Source organism: Trichechus manatus, unplaced genomic scaffold (assembly GCF_000243295.1).
Source record: "Trichechus manatus latirostris isolate Lorelei unplaced genomic scaffold, TriManLat1.0 scaffold00060, whole genome shotgun sequence".
NCBI lineage: Eukaryota > Metazoa > Chordata > Mammalia > Sirenia > Trichechidae > Trichechus > Trichechus manatus.
The window spans coordinates 14639138-14656930 of record NW_004443996.1 but is presented as its reverse complement, the minus strand read 5'-3'; positions in this window follow the sequence as shown (position 1 = coordinate 14656930).

The window sequence follows — 17793 nt, the reverse complement described above, 5'->3', positions numbered from 1 at the left end:
GAGAAGGGAGAGGGTTGACAGGTCTTGGGGTTGTTAACCAATGTCAGAAAACAATATGTGTACTACTGTTTAATGAGAAACTATTTGTTCTGTAAACCTTCAGCTGAAGTACAATTTTTTAAAAAAAGGAAAGAAAGGAAGACAAATAAACAAGCCACAGCCTCCTAAGGCAAAAGATTACAGTTGAGGCCAACAGAAGACACATGAAAAGTCTGGGAGAAAATGCTGAAGTGAGAGTTACTGTGAAGAGCAAGGACTTTGGAAAAGCTTTTGCATATAATGAGGGATCTAGAAAGTGCATGCTCAGGATAGGATGTCTATTAGAAAACATCTGAGAATGCCCTAAGATTGCACCTGTAGCTGATCTTTAGGCTTAACACAAGGAGCAAGTGAAGACTAAGGCAGAACTGTGAACGGCCTGACTAAATATTAAACTCAACACAGAGCCAATCTGCAAATAATGGGAGAGTATTTTTTTCTTCACTCCAGTTGTTTAAGGAAATCACTGTCAATCCACTACCTGACCATCAGCTAAAGGAACAGAGACTTTAGAGACCACATACAATAAAGAATATTGTCTTTAAAAAATAGTTTTAAAAAATCCCTAAACAAACATCTACAACCCACAGCAAACAACAACAAACCCTGAGAAAGGGGAAGAATCTGATTTCCAGAGTTACAACGTTACAATATTCAAAATTACAGTTTTAAACAAAAAAAATTATGAGGCATGCAAAGAAACAAGAAAGAATGGTCCAGTCACAGGAAAAGAAATATTAATAGAAACTGTCCCTGAGGAACCAGAAACATTGGATTTACTAGACAAAGACTTAAATCAACTCTCTAAAATATGTTCAAAGAGCTAAAGCAAACCATGGACAAAGAACCAAAAAAAAAAAACTAGGAAAACAATATCTAAACAAATAGTATCGATAAAAATAGAAATTATAAAGAGGAACCAAACAGAAATTCGGGATCTGAAAAGTACAATAACTGAAATTAAAAATTCACTAGAGGGATTCAGTAGCAGATTTGAGTGGGCAGAAGAAAACATCTGCTGACTGGAAGGTAGGTCAATTGAAATTATTACGTCTGAGAAGAATAAAGAGAAAAAAGAATGACGGAAAATAAACAGAGCCTAAGAGACCTGTGGAACATCGAGTGTACCAATATATGCATAATGAGAATCCCAGAAAGAAAGGAGAGAAAGGGGAAGAGAGAACGTTTGAAGCAATAATGACCAAAAACTTGCCAAATTTGATAAAAAGACATGAATCTACACATTCAAGAACCTCAGCAAACTCCAAGCAGAATAAACTCAAATACATCCAAAATGAGACATATTATAATCAAATTGTTGGAAAAAAAAAAAGGAGAATCTTGAAAACAGCAAGAGAGAAATGACACGTCCCTTACAAGGGATGCTTAATAAATAAGATTAACAGCTGATTTATCATTAGAAACCATGGAGACTGGAGGAAGTGAAATGACATATTTAAATTGCTAAAATAAAAACCTGTCAACAAAGAATTTGATATCCATCAAAATTATTCTTCAAATATGAAGGAGACAAAAGGACAAACACTGAATGACCTCACTTATATGAAATAAGCAAATATACATAAACCACAGATTAATAATGGCTACCAGGGGTGAGAATGAAAGAGAAAAGGGTGGTTTTACCTAGGCAGCATTGAATTTACATTAATGGTGGTGGAATAATTTGGAAAAAGATAGCAATAATGGTTGCACAACTTAAAGAATATGATCAATGTCACTGAACTATACAGGCAGAAATTGTTGAGTACACAAATGTTTTGTTGTGTACATTTTCACCACAAAAAAAATTAAATGCAAGTTTGTTAACATTTTCAATACAAAAACTGTCATCTACTTTGACATAATCCAGGTATAATTTGTCTAACCATTGTTTTAAATTTTTGCCTTATAATGATCAGCACTAATTTTATAATAAAGTTGCTCTTACAAGCAAGAACAAAATGAAGGAGAAATTAAGACATTCTTAGACAAACAAAAGCTGAGGGAGTAAGTTGCTAGTAAACCTATCCTAGAAGAAATGCTAAAGGTAGTCCTTCATGCCAAATTGAAACAATACTAGAGAGTAACTCAAAGCCATATGAAGAAATAAAGGAATATTGGTAAAGGTAAGTACATAGGTAAATATAAAAGCTTATGTTATTGTACCTTTATTTGTATTTTCTTTTTTTCTTTCTATTATTTAAAAGACAAATAAACAATATTTACTCATTAATTATTAGTAATAATTTAAACAATAATTAAAATCTATGTTAATGAGTACACAGTGTATAAAGATCTAATTTATGATATTAACAACATAAAAAACGAAGGACAGACCAGTATAGTAGCAGAGTTTATGTGTAATATTAAATCTAAGTTGGTATTAATTCAAACAAGATTGTTATACATTTAACATATTAAGGGTAATCCCTAGGTTAACAACTAAGAAATTAACTAAAAATATATACAAAAAAGAAATGAGAAGAGAGTCAAAATGGTGTATTATAAAAAGAAATTGGAGAACAAAGAGGTAATAATGGAAGAATTGAGGAACAAAAAGTATATAAGATACGTAGAAAACAAATGGAAAAATGTCAGAAATAAGTTCTTCTTTATCAGTAATTATTTTATATGTAAATGGATTAAACGCACCAATTAAATGACAGTGACTGGCATATTTGATTAAAATAACAAGATCAAACTATATGCTGTGAAAAGAAACTTAGTTTAGATTAAAAGACACTAACAGGTTGAAAGTCAATGAATGGAAAGAGATATTCCATGCAAATATTAACAAAAAGAAAGCCACTCTAGAGTGGCTATACTAATATCAGACAAAATAGACATTAAGACAAACATTGTTACAAGAAACAAAGAAGGAAATTATATATTAAAAAAGAGAGTCAAAGCATCAAGAAATATAACAATTATAATGATATATGCACCTAACAAATGAGCCAAAAATATATGAAGCAAAAATTGACAGAATTGAGCTATACCCAGAACTGTAATTAATAGTTGGAGACTTCAACACCCCACTTACAATTTTGGATAGAATAACCAGATAGAAGATCAAAAAGGAAATAGAGCACTTGAACAACACTAAAAACAAACTAAGTCTCACAAACATATGCAGAATGCTCTCCCCAAAAACATAAGAATACACATTCTTCTCAAGTGCACATGGATCACTGCCTAGGAAAGACCACTTGTTAGGTAACAAAACAAGTCTCAATAAATTTTAAAAGATTGAAATCATATGCAATGTCTTCTCTGAACACAATGGAATGAAATTAGAAATCAGTAACAAGGAAAACTGGAAATTTCACAAATACGTAGAAATTTAAAAAAAACACTAGGGGTCAAAGAAGAAATCACAAGAGAAATTGGGAAATACCTGAAAATGAAACCTTGACATTCCTGAAATTATGGGGGGCAGCAAATGCAGTGCTCAGGGGAAATAGATAGGTGTAAATGCCTACATTGAAAAGAAGAAAGATCTCATATCAATAACCTAACTTTGCACCTTGAGCTACCTAGAAAAGTAGGGCAAACTAAACCTAAAGCTAGCAGAAGGTAGAAAATAATAAAGATCAGAGTGAAATAAGTAATAGAAAAACAATAGAATCAACAAAACCAAAAGTTGGTTCTTTCAAATATTAATAAAATCAGCAAAATTTAGCTAGACTGAGAGGAGAAAAAGAGAGAGGACGCAAATAACTAAAATTAGAAATGAAAAGAGGACATTACTACAAATTCTATGGAAATAAGAAAGATTATGAGATTAATTACTATGAACGATTGTATGCTAACCAATTAAAAAACCTATATGTAATGGACGAATCCCTAGAAACATAGAAACACATAAACTACCTATATTGATTCAAGAAGAAAGAGAAAATCTCAACAGACCTATAACAAGGGAAGAGATTGAATCAGTAATCAAAAACTTCAAAACAAAGAAAAATCAGGGGTCCGATGGCTTCGTTAGTGAATTCTATTAAACATTTAAAGAAGAATTAATGTTAATCCTTTTCAAACACTTCCACAAAAGAGAAGAGGAAAGATGTTCTAAGTCATTCTGTGAGGCTATTTTTACAATGCTAACAAAGCCAGATAAAAACATCACAAGAAAAGAAAACCACAGATGAATATCCCTAATGAATATAGATGTAAAAATTCTCATCAAAATACTAGCAAACTGAATTCAACAGCATATTAAAAGGATTTTACATCAAGAACCAGTGGAATTTATCTCAGGAATGCAGGGGTGGTGGTTCAAAATTTAAAAAATCAATCAATGTAATACATCACATTAATAGAACAAAGGAAAAGAACCACATGATCATCTCAGTTAATGCAGAAAAAGGCATTTAACAAAATCCAACACCTTTTCATGATAGCAACGCATGGAAAACTAGAACTAGAAGGGACTGTCCTTAAAATGATAAAAAGCACTTATGAAAAATCCACAGCTAACATCAGACTCAATGGTGAAGGACTGAACGCTTTCCCCCTAATTTCAGGAGCAAGAAAAGAATGTTTGCTTTCACCACTGCTATGTAACATTTTACTGGAAGTTCTAGACAGAGCAATTATATAAGAAAAACAAATGAAATCCGTTCTAATTGGAAAGGAAAATTATTACCAGAGCTAAAAAATTTTCAGGAAAGTTGTAAGCAACAAGGTCTATGAGGAAAAATTAGTTGTGTTTCAGCAATGAACAATCCAAACAGGAAATCAAGAAAATAATTCCATTGACAGTAACATCTAAATTCATAAAATATACAGAAATAAATTTAACCAGGGAAATGAAAGAGTTGTACACTGGAAAGAATAAAATATTGTCGAAAGAAATTAAAGAAGACCTAAATAAATGGAAAGACAGCATGTGTTTATCCACTGGAAGACTCAACATTATTAAGATGTCAATATTACCCAAAGTAATCTACAGAGTTAATGCAATCCCCATCAAAATTTCACTAGCCTTGTTTGCATAAATGGAAAAGCTGATCATTACATTTATATGGAATTGAAAGTAGTCCTGAAGAGTCAAAACAATGTCCAAAAAAGAAGAACCAAGTAGGAGGACTCACACTTGCCAATTTAAAAATGTACTATAAAGCTATGATAATTAAAATTTTGTGGTAATGGTATAAGGATAACTGTCTTAGGCTGGGTTCTCTAGAGAAGCAAAACCAGCAAAGCTTATAGGTATATATATAGAGAGATTTATATCAAGGAATCAGCTCACGGGATTGTAGAGGCTAAAACGTCCCAAGTCCGTGGATCAGGGTAGAGGCCTCTCCCAATTCACACAGCCACAGAAGCTGGCGAACCCAAGGTCAGCAGTTTGGAAAGCCAGGCTCCCACTCAAAGGCTGTGAAGGTCAACGAATTCCAAGATCAGCAGAGAAGACCACAAGGTTTCTCCTGATTCACATAGCTGCAGGTGCTGGCGAACCCATGATCAGCAGGTTGGGGAACAAGACTCTTGCTCGTAGGCTGTGAAGATCAACGAATTCCAAGATCGACAGGTAAGCTCCTAGCTCAAGTCCCAAGAACCGGAGGTGAGACAACAAAAAACAGCAGCTGAGTCTGGAACAAGCCAAAAACTTTGGCAAGGCAAGCAGGCAGAAAGTAACAGGCAGAAGGCAGAGAGATGAAGCTAAGGGGGCAGTGAGCTGCCACAGGCCCTGCACCCACCAGTACCACTCAGCAGATTCCATTATGGGGGTGATCACATATCAAATTTCAACATGGAAGTGATCACAACATTATACAACTGCTAAAACACTAAGAATCGTGGCCTAGCCAAGTTGACATACAATCTGAACCATCACAGTCTACCCCTTGTCGACTTGGCACCTGTACACATCTCCCGAAGTCATACATAATATCTGAATAAAGATAATTACAAAGCCATACTTGCGCCTAACATGATACAACTAACACAGGTACAATCAAAAAAGCACTATCCCAGTTTACATATTATATTTTATAAGTGAAGGAAACAAAAATATTAGATGCACACATAATACTGATAGCAATTACAGTCCCCGTTTCTGCAACTGGTCACAAGGCTGTAACTGGTATTTAGAACCACTTTCTTCCACCACCCATTCAGTATTCCCTTTGCCCTCAGCAATGACCTCACCTGGTCATGGTCCTTGCCTGGTGGGGTGACCGAAATCTTCATTCCTGAAGGGTCTGGGCCATTAGTAGTCATGTCAGAATTGAGTTGCTGTAGTTTTCCATTGACTTTAATCACAGAACATGGTTGTAATAAGAGATGCCCTGAGGAATCTCCTGCATTCCAGACATACTCTTCTTTGCCTCCATTATGTAATATCAATCCGATTTCCTCTTGGCAATCAGGATTAATCACACCAGCCAGTATGATAACTCCCTTTTTTACCTGTTGATCCAGAGGCATAAGGAGCACAAAGTGGCCATGTGGCATTCTTAGTTTCCAGTTCAATGGAATCAGTGACGTGTCTCCAGGCGGGAGCATTCCTCTCTTTGGAACTGAGACCTCTAGACCTGCAGAGCATAACGTCGCAGGGACAGGAAGCAAAAATCTGGCCAGTGGGTCACTAGGGGTAATAGTGAGTGGTTCCACTCCCACTTCCACCTCTTGATTCCTGGACCCATGAATCTTAGCTATGGGAGAAATAGCACCATATATTGGACGCTGGTTTAGAGCATATACAGCCTCCTGGAGAACATTGCCCCAACCCTGCAAGGTATTGCCACCTAGCTAGTGCTGTAATTGTGTCTTTAGAAGGCCATTCCATCGTTCTATCAAGCCAGCTGCTTCAGGATGATGGGGAACATTGTCAGAGCAGTGAATTCTATTAGAGTGGGCCCACTGCTTCACCTCATTTGCTGTGAATTGAGTCCCTTGATCCGGGGCAATGCTGTTTGGGTTCCATGACGGTGAATAAGGCATTCTGTAAGTCCACGGATGGTAGTTTTGACAGAAGCATTGCGTGCAGGGAAGGCAAATCCATATCCAGACTAAGTGTCTATTCCAGTAAGGACAAAACGCTTCCCTTTCCATGATGGAAGTGGTCCAGTGTAATCAACTTGACACCGGGTTGCTGGCTCATTGCCTTGAGGGATGGTGCCATATCAGAGACCCAGAGTTGGTCTCTGCTGCTGGCAGATTGGGCACTCAGCAGTGGCTGTAGCCAAGTCAGCCTTGGTGAATGGAAGTCCATGTTGCTGGGCCCATGCATAACCTACATCCCTGCCACCATGGCCACTTTGTTCATCAGCCCCATGAACAATGATGAGAGTACCTGGGGAAAGAGGATGACTGGTTTCCACAGAACGCGTCATCCTGTCCACTTGATTGTTAAAATCATCCTCTGCTGAGGTCACCCTTTGGTGAGCATTCACATGAGACACAAATATCTTCACTTCTTTGGCCCGCTCAGAGAGGTCTATCCACATACCTCTTCCCCATAAATGCTTGTCTCCAATTTTCCAATCATGTTCCTTCCAAGTCCCCAACCATCCAGCAAAACCATTGGCCACAACCCATGAATCAGTATATAATCTGACATCTGGCCATTTCTCCTTCCAAGCAAAGTGAACAACCAGGTGCACTGCTCGAAGTTCTGCCCATTGAGATGATTTCCCTTCACCGCTGTCCTGCAGGGAGGTCCCAGAAAGGGGCAGTAGTGCTGCCACTGTCCACTTTCGAGTAGTGCCTGCGTATCTCACAGAACCATCTGTAAACCAGGCAAGAGTTTTCTCTTCTTCAGTCAACTGATCATAAGGAACTCCCCATGAGGCCATAGGTGCATACTGGGAGATGGAAGGTAATGTGACAGGAGTGGAGACCATGGGCATTTGGGCCATTTCCTCATGCAACTTACTTGTGCCTTCAGGTCCTGCTCATGTCCGATCTCGTATATACCACTTCCATTTAATGATAGAGTGCTGCTGTGCAAGTCCAACTTGATGACTCTGTGGGTCAGACAACAGCCAGTTCATGATGGGCAGCTCAGGCCACATGGTGACTTGGTGTCCCATGGTTAAGCGTTCAGTCTCTACTAAGGCCCATAACAAGCCAAAAACTATTTCTCAAAAGGAGAGTAGTTGTCTGCAGAGGATGGCAGGGCTTTGCTCCAAAATCCTAAGGGTCTGCACTGTGATTCACCAATAGGGTCTGCCAAAGACTCCAAACAGCATCTTTATCTGCCACTGACACTTCAAACACCATTGGATCAGCCAGATCATATGGTCCAAGTGGCAGAGCGGCTTGCACAGCAGCTTGAACCTGTTGCAGAGGTTTCTCTTGTACTGGACCTCACTCAAAACTAGCAGTTTTTCAAGTCACTTGATAAATAGGCTGGAGTAACACACCAAAATGAGGAATGTGTTGCCTCCAAAATCCAAAGAGGCCCACTAGGCACTGTGCCTCCTTTTTAGTTGTGGGAGCAGCCAGATTCAATAACTTATCCTTCACTTTAGAAAGAATATCTCGATATGCCCCACACCACTTGACCCCTAGAAATTTCACTGAGGTGGACAGTGCCTGAATTTTCATGGGATTAATTTCCCACCCTCTAGCATGCAAATGTTTTACCAATAAGTCCAGAGTCATTGACACTTCTTCCTTACTAGGTCCAATCAGCATAATGTCATCAATGTAATGGACCTGCGTGATGTCTTATGGAAGGGAAAGGCGATCAAGTTCCCTGAGGACTAAATTATGACATAAGGCTGGAGAGTTGATGTAGCCCTGAGGTAGGCAAGTAAATGTGTATTGATGGTCTTGCCAGCTGAAGGCAAACTGCTTCTGGTGGTCCTTCGAAACAGATATTGAGAAAAAGTCATTAGCCAGGTCAATAGCTGCATACCTAGTACCAGGAGATGTATTAATTTGCTCAAGCAATGAAACTACATCTGGAACAGAAGCTGCAATCAGAGTCACCACTTAGTTAAGTTTTCAGTAATCTACTGTCAGTCTCCAAGATGCATCTGTTTTTTGCATAGGCCAAATACACGAGTTGAATGGGGATGTGGTGGGAATCACCACCTCTGCATCCTTCAAGTCCTTAAAGGTGGCAGTAATCTCTGCAATCCCTCCAGGAATGCAGTATTGCTTTTGGTTTACTATTTTCCTAGGTAGAGGCAGTTCTAATGGCTTCCACTTGGCTTTCCCTACCATAATAGCCCTTACTCCATTTGTCAGAGATCCAATGTGGGGGTTCTTCAGTTGCTGAATATATCTATTCCAATCATGCATTCTGAAACTAGGGAAATCACTACAGGATGGGTTCAAGGACCCACTGGACCTACTGTGAGATGGACATGAGTCAAGACTCCATTAATAACCTGACCTCCATATGCCCCCACTCTGACTGGTGGACCACAATGACGTTTTGGGTGTCCTGGAATTAGTGTCAGTTCAGAGCCAGTATCCAGTAATCCCCGAAAAGTCTGATTATTTCCTTTTCCCCAATGAACAGTCACTCTCGTAAAAGGCCATAGATCCCTTTGGGAAAGGCTAGGAGAAAGATTAACAGTAAAACTTTTTGGCATTGTATTTGAGTCCTTCCTCAAGGGGAGCTGGCATCCCCTTCATTCAGGGGGTTGTGGGTCTTGAAACTCGCTCAAGCCTGGGAATTGATTGAGGGACGTGGCTCTCTATTCTGGCGATTTGAGTTAGACTACTGTTCACCTGAACTAGAATTCATCCGTCTGTACAGATTAAGTACATATTTAGTAGATTTCCCATCTATTTCACTCCTAGGGACACCGTGACTAATTAGCCAATGCCATAAATCCATACGAGTCAGACTATTTTGATTACTGCCTTGACTTCGCTGTTCATTACTGTAACCATGCCCACCTTGTCTTTGTCAATTGAATGTCGCCACTTGGACCCTACTACCACGAGATCCAATCAGCCGATTGTAGTTAGGTGTCTTAATTCAATTAGGGCAGTTCCCACTGTCAAATCTAATTTACATAAAATAACAATCACAGCAGTCTTCAAGGATGCTGGCGCTCCCTTCACAAATTTGTTCCTCACAATTGAAGTAAAAGGTGTGTCCTATGGGCATGCCATGCGTGGGTTTGTGGGTCTAACCTGATAAATCCACTCTAGCATGCCAAGTTGCCTAAGCCTTTGGATATCTTCTTCTACAGTATATTAAGGCAGGGCTGGCACTTCAACTTGATTCAGTGTAGGCCACCTTGTAATCCATGCTTCAGCAACCCAACCAAAGAAACTTTTAGATCCTTTCCTAACTTCTATAGCTGAAACTTTGAATGAACAATCTATGCTTAGTGGACCCATACCAATAAACTCAGATTGATCCATCTTTATGTTCCTTGCACCATTATCCCACACCCTTAATAGCCATTCCCACACATATTTCCCAGGTTTCTGTTTGTACATTTTAGAAAACTCAAGTAGCTCTTTTGGAGTGTAGCATACCTCCTCCTGGGTCACACTCTGTACTTCACCTTTTGGGGTTTGCTTGGACTTAAGTCTAGTTATAGGTCTAGAAGCCAGAATCGGTAGTGCGGAATTGTTTTGAGAACATTCGGCATTGTCTTGTAAAGCATCTGCCTCAGGCAATGCCCCAGGCAATGACTCAGGCAAGGGCTCTTTAAAGGCAGCTGGGCTAGGGCTAATCTCATTAGATGGGAGTGGACTAATAGAATAAAATTGAGAATCTAGAAATAAGCCCATACATCTATGGATAATTGATTTTGACAAGGATGCTAAGCCCATTCTATACAGCAAAAATGGTCTATTTATCAGTTTGTGCTGGGATATCTGGATATCCGCATGCAAAAATGAATTAGGAACAAGACCTCAAACCATATACAAAAATTAACTGAAAATGGATCAATGATTTAAATGTAAAACCTAAAACCATTCTTATGAACTTTGATTTGGCAAGTGATTCTTAGATAAAACAACAAAAAAATGAAAAACAAAAGAAAAAATAGGTAAATTGAACTTCATCGAAGTAAAAAATATTTGTACATCAAAGAAAATTGTACACCAAGAAAATGAAAAGACAACCTACAGAATGGTAGAAAATATTTGGAAATGATATATCAGATAAGGGCTTAGTATCCAGAATATATAAAGAACAAAACAACAAAAAGACAGAAGATATACAAATGACCAATCAGCACATGAAAAGATACTCAACTCATTAGTCATTAGAGAAATGCAAATCAAAACCACAGTGAGACACCACTTCACAGCCTCTAAGATGGCCCTAACTTAAAAAAAAAAAAGGAAAATAACAAGTGTTGGCAAAAATGTGGAGAAATTTGTGGATTCTGAGAAGATGGTGGCGTAAATAGACCATCATTCTGGCCCTCCTCCACAAATACAAAAAGAAATTCAACAAGGAAAGGGTGATCACCCTTGAGGGAATCTGAATCAAGGAGCGGAAGACAGCAGTGGTAAACTTCAGACAGACAAGAATCAATGAATCGACAATGAGTCACGTGTGGTAGGAAAATCACATCTCCCTCCGTCCTTGCCCCTCCTCCCAGACATGCAGGAGGCTGTCTAATGTGAACTGGGGAAATGGTCCCCGCAAAAGAGACATTCCCCCTACCCGCCACATCCCCTGCCTGTACAAAGAGACAGAACCCCAAGCTTCTGCCCTAAAATCAACAAGGCAAACTACCCTGGGGTCTGTTCAGAGCATGCCAGCACTTCCCACATCCTGATACTGTCAGCTGTAAGGCTGCTGCGAATTACTCCAAGAGCCCTCTTCAGTGGAGTTTGCTTCCGTAGTCAACACTCCACCTGCTTCCCTGTTCACCCCATAGGTCAGGCTAATTTAATGTTATGTGAATTTTACCTTAATTTTTAAAAAGGCAGCAGGAAGATCCCCGGGATGAGAATCTAGAAATCAGTGTTCAGGTCCCACTATTAATTAGCTGCATGAGCTGAGACAAGTTATGTAGCATCTTTGGGTATCAGTTCTAACATCTGCACAATGAAAAGTCTAAAATTTGCTGACCCTACCATAAAAAGTTTCAGAAGAGCTCTAAAAAAGATGCATATGCACAAACATACCCGTTCAACTTCACAGGCTTGTTGGGAGAGATAGAATAGTCAATGCGTGGAAAATCATTTAAAGGTCTAACTGAATTAAAAGTAACCAATTCTATGCTTGCCCTCTTCATTCTCTCAGAAAACAATTACTAAGCACCTATTATATACCAAAGACTGTGCTAGGCTTTGACAATACAGATATAAATAAAATACTATCTCCTCAAGAGCCTTATAATACAGTGGGGGAGACAGATAGATAAACAGATTATTATAATAGAATGTGATAAAAAGATATGATATGGAATTCTTTACAGCGCTGTAGAATTACACAGGTGTATCACCTCACTCAATCTGGAAAGATTTATTGTATGAAGTAATAAGAAGTTAGTCAGGCAAACTTAACGGAGTAGGGAATATCTGATCCAAGAAGATGGGGGCAGCATGGAGAATTACAGATGCCTTGAACAATATAATGCAATATAGTGTCTGCAAAGGACTTCATCAGTTCAGTATTGCTGAAGCATGAAGAGCAATACAAGGAGTAGCAGAAGTGTACAGGCTTACGAAATAAGCAAGGACAAAACCATGAGCGGCCTCGTGGGTCCTGAAAAAAGTTTGGACTTTATCTTAAGGGTAATGGGTAGTCATTGAACTGTTTTAAGCACTCAGAATGTCATGATCAGATTTATAGTTTAAGATTATTTTGGGAGTGTGAAGGATAAAGTGGAGGGGGCCCAGATTGGAATCAGGGACATCAATTAGAAAACCATCACAGCAGTTCGGCTATGAAGTAATGAGGGTTTGAATTAGGTAGTGGAAACACAAAGAAGTGGATGGATTTGAAATATATTTGGGAGATAAAAATCAGTAGGATTTGCTGATGGGTTGGGATCTAAGAAAAAAGAAGGAGGTGACTCAAGATGACTCTCAAGTTTCTAAGTTGGCTGATTGGATACATAATGGTACTACTAAGTGAGACAGGAAACTCAGGAGTAGGATCAAGTTTAAGGGATAATATGATAAGTTCCACTTTGGACATGTTGAGTTTACAGTACCTACAATACATTCAGGTGGCAGGCAGCTTGATATATTAATTCGTAGCTTGGGGGTAAGGTCTGGGATGGACATATAATCGGGGGCCACCAGAATATAATCAGTAGTTGAAACTTGGAGAGTGGGTAACTCAAGAGGATATACTGGATATTCTTTGGGAAATCTTTCAGCTCCAAGATTCAGAATCCTTCATGATTCCTCTTCTACTGTCTTTCTTTTGGATGAAATCTCCTATAGAAGTGGAAGTGATAAGTTTTTAGGAAAGGACTGAATGGGGTGAAAAATGACAGATCAGTGGAAGGTTGTTCTATATAGGACGGGAATATATGCAGAAAAAATACGTTTAAGTTCTTCTGCTAAAGCTAGGCAGTAGGGTTCAGGAGGCAGAGCCAATATGGTGCTATAGACAGAAGCACCATGGAGTCCCTCTGCAGCAAAGACCTGAAACACTAAGTAAACAGATACAAATGTCAATCCTGGAACCCTAAGCCTCAATGAAGGGATAAAGAAATAGATTAAGCACCAAATGGAAGAAACTGACAGAGAACAGAGAGCAAGTAGAGCAACGGAGTGGAGGTCCCCTGCCAGCTAACTTGGAAAAGCTTTGCCATCTTGGAGCACAGCCAGCAATGACCTCAGACAGGAAATACGGGAAGGCAACTTCATGGAGTTCCCAACAGGAGACACAGCATCTGCCCCATATGCCACCCCTTCTTCCCACGTGCCCCCAAAGTGCTGCCCTGGCTAGAACATCCTCATTGCTAAGGCCAGCTGCCACAGTAGGCCTGCAATGTCCCACCCTCCTGCAGCTTGACCAGCTGCTGAATGGTGGGAAGCAAGCCCGCATTGCTCCCCATCAAACATGCCCGCCTATCTGGCAAGGGGCTGGGAAAGCTCCCACACTGCTGGACCACCTGCAGGAGACAGGCAGCACCCGCCCAGTCTGCCCTCAGCCACCTCACCAAACCAGTGTACAGCAAAGCAGTCTCGCCCTGCCTGTTGCTGCCCTGCCCACTCTGACAAAGTGGTGGGAACTATCATGCCCACAGACTAGCAAACAACAAAACACGCCTGGCCCACCCACCCTGACATATCAAAATTTAAAAAAATCAGGATGAAATAAATGAAAATACTATCAATACATAAAGAAAATAATACCTTAATGTCTCAGAGACAGCAGACAATTTCAAAACATATAAAAAAGCAAGACAAGATGGCTCCAGCACATGACCAAAATAAAGAATTAGATGACCTTCTAGTAGAAGAAAAGACAGTGAAACTACCCAATATGGAATTCAAAAGAATAATACTTAGGGCTCTCCAAGAGATTAGGAAAGTGAACAAGGAAAACAGACAAAACCAAGGAAAACATAGCCAACATCAAGGAAAACACAAACCAATAGAAGAATTCAGGAAAACAATACAAGAACAAAGGTGAAAATAAATAAACAATTAAAAATCATACTAAAAGAGCAACTAGAAATCCAAAAGAACAACAAAATTTCAGGAACTGACAGCTCAATAGAAAGTTTTACAAGTACATTTGAAACAATAGAAGACAGAATCAAGAAGATGAAAGATAAATCCATGGATGCAACTTTGAGGAAAAGTCAGAGAAAAAAATGAAGAAAATTGAAGTAAATCTAAGAATTATGTGGGCCACAATCAAGAGCAAAAATTTCTGTGTGATCAGAGTTCCAGAACAGGAGGAAAAAAGGGAAAACACAGAGAATACTGTTGAAGATTTGTTGGCAGAAAACTTTCCAAATATCATGAAAAATGAAAAGCTGACCAACCAAGAATCTCAATGAATCCCATATAAAATAGCTCTAAAAGAAAGACACCAAGACGCATCATAATCACGCTTGCCGAAGACAAAGAAAGAATCCTGAGAGCAGCTCAAGAAAAATGAAAAGTCACGTACAAAGGGTAAACAATAAGACTAACCTCTGATTACTCAACAGAGACTATGCAGCAAGAAGGTAGTGGAAAGAAATATATAAAACTTAGAAAGAAAAAGGCTGCCAACCAAGAATAATAACTTCTGCAGAACTCTCTCTCAAATATGATGGTGAAATTAGGGCGTTTCCAGATAAACAGAAATTAAGGGAATTTGCAAAAACCAAACTGAACTCACAAAAAAATAGTAAAGGGAATCCTCCAGTTACAGAACCAACAACATCAGACAACAACCAGAATCTAAGACACATGACAGCATCAGCAAGATATTAACCTAGATAAAAAACTCTCAATAATAAAACAAAGCTAAAAAACTTAAAACAGGGAAGCAGAGATGTCAATCTGTAAATGACAACAACATATAAACAATAAAGAGGGAATAAATGGTGTAGGTATAGAACTTCCAAAGGGAGAGGAATTCAAGACAATATCAAGTAATAAAAAACTGGTTTAAACTTGGGAAGATAAGAGTAAATTTCAAGGTAACCACAAAGAAAATTAACAAAACTACCCATCAGAATACAAAAGAAGAAAAACGTGAAGATTCAGTAAACACAAAATATACAACAATGAAAGAAAAGAAAAGAAAATCCACAAACAAGAAGAACTCAGCACAGGAGAATAAGAGGAACAAAGAAAACTCAGAACCATCAAAAAAAAAAAAGCACAACAATATGACAGTGATGAACTCATACCTACTGACTATTGATAATCACACTGAAAGTAAACAGTTTAAATGCACCCATAAAGAGACAGTGGCAGAATGGCAATATGCTGTCTGCAAGAGACATGTGATAGACACAAAGACATAAATTTATTAAAAACTGAAGGATGGAAAAATATACCAAGCAAACTGTAACCATAAAAGGACAAGAATGGCAATACTAAACTCAGATAAAATAGACTTTGAGGCAAAATAAACAACAAAAGACAAGAAAAGACACTGTATAATGATTAAAGGGGCAATCCACCAAGACGACATAACCTTAATAAATATGTATGCACCCAAGTAAAGAGCCCCAAAATACATTTAAAAAAACTCTAACAGCACTGAAAAGAGAAACTGACAGTTCCATAATAATAGTAGGAGACTTCAAGACACCACTATTGGTAAAGGATAGAATATCTAGAAAGAAACTCAACAGAGATACAGAAAATCTAAAGGCCAAAATAGAACAACTGGACCTCATACACATATATAGAAAACTCCACCAAACAGCAGCAAACTATACATTCTTTTCCAATGCACATGCAACATTCTCCAGAATAGACCACATTTTTAGCCACAAAGCAATCCTCAATAAAATCCAAAACATAAAAATAATACAAAGTATTCTCTCTGATAGTAACTCCATAAAAGAATAAATCAATAACAGGAAGACCAAGGATAAAATATCAAATATATGGAAACTGAATAACAGTTTGTTTAAAAAAACTGGGTAATATAAGAAATCAAAGAGGGAACCAAAAAATTCCTAGCATCAAATGAGAATGAAAACACATCTTACCAAAACCGCTGGGACACAGTAAAAGCTGCGCTCAGAGATCACCTAATACAAATAAATGCACACATCAAAAAAGAACAGGGCAAAATAAAAAAGTTAGCCTTACAACTCGAATAAATAGAAAGAGAATGGCAAAAGAAGCCCAGACCCACCAGAAGAAAGGAAATAATAAAGATTAGAACAGAAATAAATGAAATGGAGAACAGCAAAACAGTAGAAAGAATCAACAAGACCAAAAGTTGATTCTTTGAAAACGTCAACAAGATCAACAAATCATTGGCCAAACTGACAAAAGAAAAACAGGAGAGGAAGCAAATAACCCAAATAAGAAATGAGATGGGAGACATTACAAGAGACCCAGCTGCAATAAAAATGAAATTAACAGAATACTATGAAAAATTGTACTCCAAAAAAATTGAGAACCTAGAGGAAATGGACCAATTTCTAGAAACACACTACTTACATATTTAACACAAACTGAGTTAGAAAATCTGAACAGACCTGTAACAAAACAAGAGATTGAAGAAGTAATTAAAAAAAAAAAAAAAAAACAAGAAAAAAAGCCCTGGTCAGAACAGCTTCACTGGAAAATTCTACCAAACATTCAAAGAAGAGCTCACACCAGTACTACACAAATTATTTCAGAGCATAGAAAAGGAAGGAATACTCCCAAATAAATTCTGTGAAGCCAGCATAACCCTGATACCAAAGGCAGGCAAAGACACCACAAAAAAGAAAATTACAGATCAATATCTGTCATGAATTTATTTTACTTATTTTACTGTACTTTAGATGAACGTTTACAGAACAAGGAGTTTCTCATTAAACAGTACACATATTGTTTTATGACAATGGTTAACAACCCCATGATATGTCAACACTGCCCTTATTCAACCTCGGGTTCCCTATCACCAGCTTTCCTGTCCCCTTCTGCCTTCTAGTCCTTGTCCCTGGACTGCTGTGCCTCATTAGTCCCTTTTTGTTATATGGGGCAGTCCAATACCTGGCTGAATGGTGAACTTTAGGACTGACTTCATTACTGAGCTGAAAGGGTGTCCGGGGGCCATACTCTTGGGGTTTCTCCAGTCTCTGTCAGGCCAGTAAGTCTAGTCCTTTTTTTTTTATTGTACTTCAGGTGAAGGTTTACAGAACAAATAGTTTCTCATTAAACAGTCAGTACACATAT